At 23.8% G+C, this 11,470-nt stretch overlaps 2 non-coding genes across 2 annotated transcripts; both read right to left on the bottom strand.

The window, feature by feature from the left end:
• Positions 1–2,478: 2,478 nt before the first annotated feature.
• Positions 2,479–2,597, bottom strand: LOC123303968. Its single transcript, XR_006536032.1, has one exon. It is a non-coding gene; the product is annotated as a 5S ribosomal RNA (ribosomal RNA).
• Positions 2,598–8,955: 6,358 nt separating this feature from the next.
• Positions 8,956–9,074, bottom strand: LOC123303967. Its single transcript, XR_006536031.1, has one exon. It is a non-coding gene; the product is annotated as a 5S ribosomal RNA (ribosomal RNA).
• Between the last annotated feature and the right edge of the window lie 2,396 nt (positions 9,075–11,470).

Raw genomic sequence — 11,470 nt, 5'->3', positions numbered from 1 at the left:
CGTTCAACAATCACAAGTCGGGAAATTCAAACCGCAGTTCGATTATTATTACCTGGTGAATTGGCAAAGCACGCTGTTAGTGAAGGTACTAAAGCTGTTACAAAATATACAAGTTCAAAATAAATAAATCGAAAATATTATTTAATTGATAACATAAAAATACATCAACATATAAAAACGGCTCTCTTTTTAAGAGAGCCATCAAATTTTTTAAATAAGAGTAAATTATTTTTATATATACAAAAAAATAAAATAAACAATTATTAATATCATATTTAATATAAAATTTTATATATTAATAGCTTGAATATATCTATTATTAGTATATCAATATTATTAATTTTAAATATAATAAAGGATATCGCGGAATATATATCGTAAATCAGTGTAATGCAAATGCATTACATTACCTTTATTATTTTCATTTTACATTTACTACTTGTTTATGTACGCTTATAATTATTAGAAAAATATTTTTAATAATTTTAAAAAATAAATGAAATAATAAAAATTTAATAATAAATTATTTATTGAAAGTATAAAAAATGGTATAGCAAAATCTTTATTTTCTTTGATTAAGGCGAAATGTTTTATTAGTTATAAATTCGATAATCTCCTATCGATACTTGTTACTCTTAACTTGTATATATAAAAAATATAATAGTATATTAATTTATAATAAAATTTTTTCAAAAATTCAATAAGTTATTGTAAAATAAAATAGATAATATACAAATTATAATTTATTATTGCAGATATATTACAATAAAAAAAAAAAAAATAAATAAAAATATTTGGTAATGTATGTTATAAACAAAATAATTTGTTGTAAACAAATTATATAATATGTTATATTTATTAACAAATTTATTTACTCTTATATAAATAAAATTAGTGGCTTCCCAAAAAGGAAAGCCTGTTTAAATTTATCGGATGTATTAAATATTCTTTAATAAATTTACTAAATATTTTAAGTAAATTATTATATTTTCTTAACCTCCAAAACCATACAAAGTACGACCTTGTCGTTTTAATGCATATACAACATCCATAGCTGTAACTGTTTTACGTTTTGCGTGTTCAGTATATGTAACAGCATCCCGAATAACATTTTCAAGGAATACTTTAAGTACACCACGTGTTTCTTCATAAATTAAACCAGAGATACGTTTTACTCCACCTCGTCGTGCTAAACGACGAATTGCAGGTTTTGTAATACCTTGGATATTATCACGCAAAACTTTTCTATGACGTTTTGCACCCCCTTTTCCAAGACCCTTTCCACCTTTTCCTCTGCCAGTCATTTTAATAAAAAATTATTTACAATATTTTAACGAACGGATAACACGTGTGTTAACCTCACAAGTATTGTAATGTATGTGAGCGCCGGTACAATTGTGCCTTTTTATATAAAGCATTAAAGATTTTTTAAGCCACGCCTATACAATTTGATTAGTCCATACTCTGATAGCTATCCAATAGGATATGACAACAAAAATTTTGAAATTTCATATAAATATAAATACAACACATTTATTTCGCATTTAAACATTTGACTTTGTAGTATCAAATTGTCGAATATAATTTTTAAAATTGTGTGTTTTTTTGTAAAAACATTATTATTTGAAAATGGCTAGAACCAAGCAAACTGCACGTAAATCAACTGGTGGTAAAGCACCAAGAAAACAATTAGCAACGAAAGCTGCACGTAAAAGTGCACCAGCAACTGGTGGAGTAAAAAAACCACACAGATATCGTCCTGGTACAGTAGCTTTACGAGAAATTCGTCGTTATCAAAAAAGTACTGAATTGTTAATTCGTAAATTACCATTCCAACGTTTAGTACGTGAAATTGCACAAGATTTTAAAACCGATTTACGTTTCCAAAGTTCAGCTGTTATGGCATTACAAGAAGCTAGTGAAGCCTATTTAGTAGGTTTATTTGAAGATACCAATTTATGCGCAATTCATGCAAAGCGTGTTACAATTATGCCTAAGGATATACAATTGGCAAGACGTATTCGTGGAGAACGTGCATAAGCGTTTTAAATGACAATTTAAAAAAAAAAAAAACAAATAAGAAATATTTTCGGTCCTATATATAGGACCAACATATATTATTAAATAAGAGTATATTATTTTTATTAAAAAATATATATATATATATATATATAAATTATTGAAATAAAATTAAACATTATTAAAATTTTGTTATAATTATAAGCGATTGCTATTTCTAAAAATAAATAAATTTCATAAAATTTATATTATTTTATATTCATTTGAAATATTAAAAAAACTTCTCGCTTTAAAGTAACCATGATATGAGTTATAAATGCAATAAAATTTTATACAAAAAATAATATTTATTTGTTGACGAATAATATAAAAGGTTTACATTTCTAAATAACATATATTTATATATGGTGTGTAAAAAAAAAGAAAAGAAGAAAAATAATTTATATTTTTAATATAAAAAGGCAACCGCACACAGTGTTCCCAAGCGGTCACCCATCCAAGTACTGACTGTGCCCAATGTTGCTTAACTTCGGTGATCGGACGAGAACCGGTGTTTTCAACGTGGTATGGCTGTTGCCAGTAATAAATGAAAATTTTTACAAATATATATTTTTCATAAATATCATTAATATTAAAGTATATTATTAAAATTTTCAATGAAGTAATCAATTTAAATATATACTTATTTATTATACCATATATTTTAAATAAAAATGCAACCGCACACAGTATTCTCAAGTGGCCACCCATCCGTGGTACTGACTGTGGCAAATGTTTCTTAACTATTATTTTATAAAATATTTATACAAAAAATAATTTACTCTTATCAAATATTAATTTGTGGCCTGTATTAAGGCCTATGTTATTTTCATTTTTTAGCAAAAATAATGAAATATTTCAATATATTATTAAAGTAACAGATCATTTCTTTTTTGGTGCTGCTTTTTTAATTTTTGTAGGAGATGATTTGGCAACAGAAGCTTTCTTAGCTTTTGGTGCTTTCGGTTTACGAGCAGGGCTACTTTTGGCAGCGGATTTTGTACTTTTTGCTGGTTTTGCTTTAACTGGTGCTTTTTTTGATGCCGCTGATGATTTTGCAGTAACTTTTTTAGCAGCAGTTGATGATGATGGAGTCGCTTTTTTTGCTTTAGGCTTTTTGGCTGCCAATGATGTAGTTGTGGCTTTCTTTTCTTTTGGTGCCCGTTTACTTTTAGCACTCTTTGCTGAACCTTTTGCTCCACTTTCTTTTTTGGATACTTTTGATTTAGCTGAAGAATTAGATGAAGCGGAAGCAGCCAATTTGAATGAACCAGATGCACCTTTACCTTTAGTTTGTACCAAGGCTCCCTCAGTTACAGCAGCTTTTAAATATTTTTTAATAAATGGTGAAATTTTATCAGAATCCACTTTATAATTTGCAGCTAAATATTTTTTAATTGCTTGTAATGATGAACCACCACGTTCTTTTAAATTTTTAATTGCGTTAACAACCATTTCTGATGTACGTGGATGTGTTGGTTTTGAATGTTGTTTTGTACGTTTAGCACCAGAAGCTGTTGCTTTTTTTGTTGGTGTTGTAGAAGCAGCAGTAACCGCAGTTGCTGCAACAGCTGTAGAATTTTCTTCGGCCATATTTTTTTACTTTATAAAAATAATGTATTTATTATAAATATTTAAATGATAAAATATAATAATTCTATCAAATAAAAAATAAAGGTTTTCAATTATATCATTATTCACAATAATATAAGTCCCTATGTAAGTCAAAGTACCATGTAGAAAACACATAAAAATTAAATAGTATTTCTAATTTACTGTCGTAGTAAACATGATTTATTTTTTCAATTTCTATAATATATAAAATAATAAATTATAAATTTAATAATAATATTTATTTTATAAATTAAAATATATTTAATTTTTTTATTAACAATTATTAATAAACATAGTTTAATATTAATTATTTCAATCATACAAAACAATAATATTTTTAAGGTAAACTTAAAAAGTATATATTTTTATTTTTTATTTAATATCGATTTATTATAAATTATTAGTATATAAATAATTAAAAAATTTAATATATAAATATATATATTATAGTATAAGATTTCATTTTTAGAAAAACTTTTTTTGTCAATAATGAAAACGTATTATTATGAAATGTGTTAATCGAACATTGACAAAATATATTTCATTAGAAAATACTTTTATTTATGCATTAATATCAATAATTAACTATTAAATTAATTTTTTCATAATTATATAAAGAAATTTTATACTGATATAAGTATTTATATATTATAATATTTATTTTAAATATAAAAAAATTTATGACAAAATATATTATTAGAGTATTTGTTGAGATTAATATAAGATTATTTTAAATAAGAATTAATTTATATAATTATTAAAATATTATTAATTTTATGTTATGTAATTTTAATAAAAATAAATAATAATAATAATAAATATACAAATTTTTTAACAATTTAAATTTTATATGATCTAAATAATTTTGTTAAGTACGATATGAGAAATCATTGTAAGCTTCGTTAAGAAACTTTGTAATATAAAATAATAATAATAATATTAAATATATAAATAAATAAAATAAATTTGATATATATTTTTAGTTCATTCTGTGTATAAATCAAAGGATACCGAATAATTGGTAACGGATGCGATATATTATAGTATCGAGTATTAAAACATAATATATAAATTTATCTTGTTATTCAAATTTTTTGTTACTTAACTTATGTATTTAGAAAATTTATAATATTATTTATATAATTGACATAAAATCTTATAAATTGAAATTTTATTAATATGTATCAAAAGAAGAGAGTAACGTATTGATATAATATCAAAGGATACTGATTATTTAAATAACGAATACGTCATATATTGTTTGTGTAACGAAGTTCACTTGGCCATCTAGTTTAAAATAACATTTTCAATAGAAAGTTTATATGCTTTGTTTTTTTTTTTTCTTTAATTATTAAAAAAATAAATTGAAATTTAATTCAATCAAATTTTATAATAATTTTAAAAAAATTTTTCCTTTTAAAAAATATTTTGTGATGTTGTGATAATATGTATTAATACAAGTGCATCCTGATACTTTTATCTCTAGTAAAGGTATGAGTATCATGAACAGTTTTGTTATCTAATGATATTATTTTGATAATATTTTGTGTATATTCTTATAATATTTTGTCTAAATATCATCATAATACAATATTATTTTGATAATATTTTATGAATATTCTTATAATATGTTACCTAAATGTCATCATAATATGATGAATTATTTCCATAATAACATATAAAAAAAGAAAAAAAAAAAAAGAATCATTAATTTATAATTATTTAAATTGATTCTTTAAAAAAATATTATAATATATTATTTATAAAAATAATTTTTACTCTTATTTTAAATAAATTTGTGGCCTTTTATTAAAAGGCCTATGATCGATGTATTATTATTATAAAAATTAATGCAATGTTTTTAATTTATGCTTTCTTTTCAGTTTTCTTTGGTAATAACACTGCTTGAATGTTTGGTAATACACCACCTTGAGCAATTGTTACACCAGATAATAATTTATTTAATTCTTCATCATTACGAATTGCCAATTGTAAATGACGTGGAATGATACGTGTTTTTTTGTTATCACGGGCAGCATTACCAGCTAACTCGAGAACTTCTGCAGCCAAATATTCCATAACAGCAGCCAAATATACTGGGGCACCAGCACCTACTCGTTCAGCATAATTTCCTTTTCGTAATAATCTGTGAATTCTTCCAACAGGAAATTGTAATCCTGCTCGGCTTGATCTTGACTTTGCCTTTCCCTTTACTTTACCACCTTTACCTCGTCCAGACATAGCGAATAAATTTATTTAATTAATATTTTTTTTTGTAAATATAATCACACAGATGTGTACGTTACGGGGATTGTAACATAAATGTTTAAAATGTTATTTGGGTATTTTAATTTATAATATTTATAAAATATAAAACTTTAAAAATAAACCAATCACCTTATAGTATTATTTTTAGCCAATCAGAGAGTAGTATTCATTTTTATTGTTATATCCATCTTCGCGTATATAATACGCTAGTTGTATACACGACACGCTCATACATATACTGACTGGTGTTCTGTAACTATCTGTGTATATTAATTGTTTGTAACAATGCCACCAAAAACAAGTGGAAAAGCAGCAAAAAAAGCTGGCAAAGCTCAAAAAAATATATCAAAGAGTGATAAGAAAAAGAAGAGGAAGCGCAAGGAATCATATGCAATTTACATTTACAAAGTATTAAAACAAGTGCATCCTGATACTGGTATCTCTAGTAAAGCTATGAGTATCATGAACAGTTTTGTTAATGATATTTTTGAACGTATTGCTGCTGAAGCATCACGTTTAGCACATTATAATAAACGTTCAACAATCACAAGTCGGGAAATTCAAACCGCAGTTCGATTATTATTACCTGGTGAATTGGCAAAGCACGCTGTTAGTGAAGGTACTAAAGCTGTTACAAAATATACAAGTTCAAAATAAATAAATCGAAAATATTATTTAATTGATAACATAAAAATACATCAACATATAAAAACGGCTCTCTTTTTAAGAGAGCCATCAAATTTTTTAAATAAGAGTAAATTATTTTTATATATACAAAAAAATAAAATAAACAATTATTAATATCATATTTAATATAAAATTTTATATATTAATAGCTTGAATATATCTATTATTAGTATATCAATATTATTAATTTTAAATATAATAAAGGATATCGCGGAATATATATCGTAAATCAGTGTAATGCAAATGCATTACATTACCTTTATTATTTTCATTTTACATTTACTACTTGTTTATGTACGCTTATAATTATTAGAAAAATATTTTTAATAATTTTAAAAAATAAATGAAATAATAAAAATTTAATAATAAATTATTTATTGAAAGTATAAAAAATGGTATAGCAAAATCTTTATTTTCTTTGATTAAGGCGAAATGTTTTATTAGTTATAAATTCGATAATCTCCTATCGATACTTGTTACTCTTAACTTGTATATATAAAAAATATAATAGTATATTAATTTATAATAAAATTTTTTCAAAAATTCAATAAGTTATTGTAAAATAAAATAGATAATATACAAATTATAATTTATTATTGCAGATATATTACAATAAAAAAAAAAAAAATAAATAAAAATATTTGGTAATGTATGTTATAAACAAAATAATTTGTTGTAAACAAATTATATAATATGTTATATTTATTAACAAATTTATTTACTCTTATATAAATAAAATTAGTGGCTTCCCAAAAAGGAAAGCCTGTTTAAATTTATCGGATGTATTAAATATTCTTTAATAAATTTACTAAATATTTTAAGTAAATTATTATATTTTCTTAACCTCCAAAACCATACAAAGTACGACCTTGTCGTTTTAATGCATATACAACATCCATAGCTGTAACTGTTTTACGTTTTGCGTGTTCAGTATATGTAACAGCATCCCGAATAACATTTTCAAGGAATACTTTAAGTACACCACGTGTTTCTTCATAAATTAAACCAGAGATACGTTTTACTCCACCTCGTCGTGCTAAACGACGAATTGCAGGTTTTGTAATACCTTGGATATTATCACGCAAAACTTTTCTATGACGTTTTGCACCCCCTTTTCCAAGACCCTTTCCACCTTTTCCTCTGCCAGTCATTTTAATAAAAAATTATTTACAATATTTTAACGAACGGATAACACGTGTGTTAACCTCACAAGTATTGTAATGTATGTGAGCGCCGGTACAATTGTGCCTTTTTATATAAAGCATTAAAGATTTTTTAAGCCACGCCTATACAATTTGATTAGTCCATACTCTGATAGCTATCCAATAGGATATGACAACAAAAATTTTGAAATTTCATATAAATATAAATACAACACATTTATTTCGCATTTAAACATTTGACTTTGTAGTATCAAATTGTCGAATATAATTTTTAAAATTGTGTGTTTTTTTGTAAAAAACATTATTATTTGAAAATGGCTAGAACCAAGCAAACTGCACGTAAATCAACTGGTGGTAAAGCACCAAGAAAACAATTAGCAACGAAAGCTGCACGTAAAAGTGCACCAGCAACTGGTGGAGTAAAAAAACCACACAGATATCGTCCTGGTACAGTAGCTTTACGAGAAATTCGTCGTTATCAAAAAAGTACTGAATTGTTAATTCGTAAATTACCATTCCAACGTTTAGTACGTGAAATTGCACAAGATTTTAAAACCGATTTACGTTTCCAAAGTTCAGCTGTTATGGCATTACAAGAAGCTAGTGAAGCCTATTTAGTAGGTTTATTTGAAGATACCAATTTATGCGCAATTCATGCAAAGCGTGTTACAATTATGCCTAAGGATATACAATTGGCAAGACGTATTCGTGGAGAACGTGCATAAGCGTTTTAAATGACAATTTAAAAAAAAAAAAAACAAATAAGAAATATTTTCGGTCCTATATATAGGACCAACATATATTATTAAATAAGAGTATATTATTTTTATTAAAAAATATATATATATATATATATATATAAATTATTGAAATAAAATTAAACATTATTAAAATTTTGTTATAATTATAAGCGATTGCTATTTCTAAAAATAAATAAATTTCATAAAATTTATATTATTTTATATTCATTTGAAATATTAAAAAAACTTCTCGCTTTAAAGTAACCATGATATGAGTTATAAATGCAATAAAATTTTATACAAAAAATAATATTTATTTGTTGACGAATAATATAAAAGGTTTACATTTCTAAATAACATATATTTATATATGGTGTGTAAAAAAAAAGAAAAGAAGAAAAATAATTTATATTTTTAATATAAAAAGGCAACCGCACACAGTGTTCCCAAGCGGTCACCCATCCAAGTACTGACTGTGCCCAATGTTGCTTAACTTCGGTGATCGGACGAGAACCGGTGTTTTCAACGTGGTATGGCTGTTGCCAGTAATAAATGAAAATTTTTACAAATATATATTTTTCATAAATATCATTAATATTAAAGTATATTATTAAAATTTTCAATGAAGTAATCAATTTAAATATATACTTATTTATTATACCATATATTTTAAATAAAAATGCAACCGCACACAGTATTCTCAAGTGGCCACCCATCCGTGGTACTGACTGTGGCAAATGTTTCTTAACTATTATTTTATAAAATATTTATACAAAAAATAATTTACTCTTATCAAATATTAATTTGTGGCCTGTATTAAGGCCTATGTTATTTTCATTTTTTAGCAAAAATAATGAAATATTTCAATATATTATTAAAGTAACAGATCATTTCTTTTTTGGTGCTGCTTTTTTAATTTTTGTAGGAGATGATTTGGCAACAGAAGCTTTCTTAGCTTTTGGTGCTTTCGGTTTACGAGCAGGGCTACTTTTGGCAGCGGATTTTGTACTTTTTGCTGGTTTTGCTTTAACTGGTGCTTTTTTTGATGCCGCTGATGATTTTGCAGTAACTTTTTTAGCAGCAGTTGATGATGATGGAGTCGCTTTTTTTGCTTTAGGCTTTTTGGCTGCCAATGATGTAGTTGTGGCTTTCTTTTCTTTTGGTGCCCGTTTACTTTTAGCACTCTTTGCTGAACCTTTTGCTCCACTTTCTTTTTTGGATACTTTTGATTTAGCTGAAGAATTAGATGAAGCGGAAGCAGCCAATTTGAATGAACCAGATGCACCTTTACCTTTAGTTTGTACCAAGGCTCCCTCAGTTACAGCAGCTTTTAAATATTTTTTAATAAATGGTGAAATTTTATCAGAATCCACTTTATAATTTGCAGCTAAATATTTTTTAATTGCTTGTAATGATGAACCACCACGTTCTTTTAAATTTTTAATTGCGTTAACAACCATTTCTGATGTACGTGGATGTGTTGGTTTTGAATGTTGTTTTGTACGTTTAGCACCAGAAGCTGTTGCTTTTTTTGTTTGTTGTAGAAGCAGCAGTAACCGCAGTTGCTGCAACAGCTGTAGAATTTTCTTCGGCCATATTTTTTTACTTTATAAAAATAATGTATTTATTATAAATATTTAAATGATAAAATATAATAATTCTATCAAATAAAAAATAAAGGTTTTCAATTATATCATTATTCACAATAATATAAGTCCCTATGTAAGTCAAAGTACCATGTAGAAAACACATAAAAATTAAATAGTATTTCTAATTTACTGTCGTAGTAAACATGATTTATTTTTTCAATTTCTATAATATATAAAATAATAAATTATAAATTTAATAATAATATTTATTTTATAAATTAAAATATATTTAATTTTTTTATTAACAATTATTAATAAACATAGTTTAATATTAATTATTTCAATCATACAAAACAATAATATTTTTAAGGTAAACTTAAAAAGTATATATTTTTATTTTTTATTTAATATCGATTTATTATAAATTATTAGTATATAAATAATTAAAAAATTTAATATATAAATATATATATTATAGTATAAGATTTCATTTTTAGAAAAACTTTTTTTGTCAATAATGAAAACGTATTATTATGAAATGTGTTAATCGAACATTGACAAAATATATTTCATTAGAAAATACTTTTATTTATGCATTAATATCAATAATTAACTATTAAATTAATTTTTTCATAATTATATAAAGAAATTTTATACTGATATAAGTATTTATATATTATAATATTTATTTTAAATATAAAAAAATTTATGACAAAATATATTATTAGAGTATTTGTTGAGATTAATATAAGATTATTTTAAATAAGAATTAATTTATATAATTATTAAAATATTATTAATTTTATGTTATGTAATTTTAATAAAAATAAATAATAATAATAATAAATATACAAATACAAATTTTTTAACAATTTAAATTTTATATGATCTAAATAATTTTGTTAAGTACGATATGAGAAATCATTGTAAGCTTCGTTAAGAAACTTTGTAATATAAAATAATAATAATAATATTAAATATATAAATAAATAAAATAAATTTGATATATATTTTTAGTTCATTCTGTGTATAAATCAAAGGATACCGAATAATTGGTAACGGATGCGATATATTATAGTATCGAGTATTAAAACATAATATATAAATTTATCTTGTTATTCAAATTTTTTGTTACTTAACTTATGTATTTAGAAAATTTATAATATTATTTATATAATTGACATAAAATCTTATAAATTGAAATTTTATTAATATGTATCAAAAGAAGAGAGTAACGTATTGATATAATATCAAAGGATACTGATTATTTAAATAACGAATACGTCATATATTGTTTGTGTAACGAAGTTCACTTGGCCATCTAGTTTAAAATAACATTTTCAATAGAAAG

This window comes from Chrysoperla carnea (genome assembly GCF_905475395.1).
Source record: "Chrysoperla carnea chromosome X unlocalized genomic scaffold, inChrCarn1.1 SUPER_X_unloc_169, whole genome shotgun sequence".
Lineage (NCBI taxonomy): Eukaryota > Metazoa > Arthropoda > Insecta > Neuroptera > Chrysopidae > Chrysoperla > Chrysoperla carnea.
The sequence above is the reverse complement of the archived record's forward strand: the minus strand, read 5'-3'. Positions and strand labels throughout refer to the sequence as shown.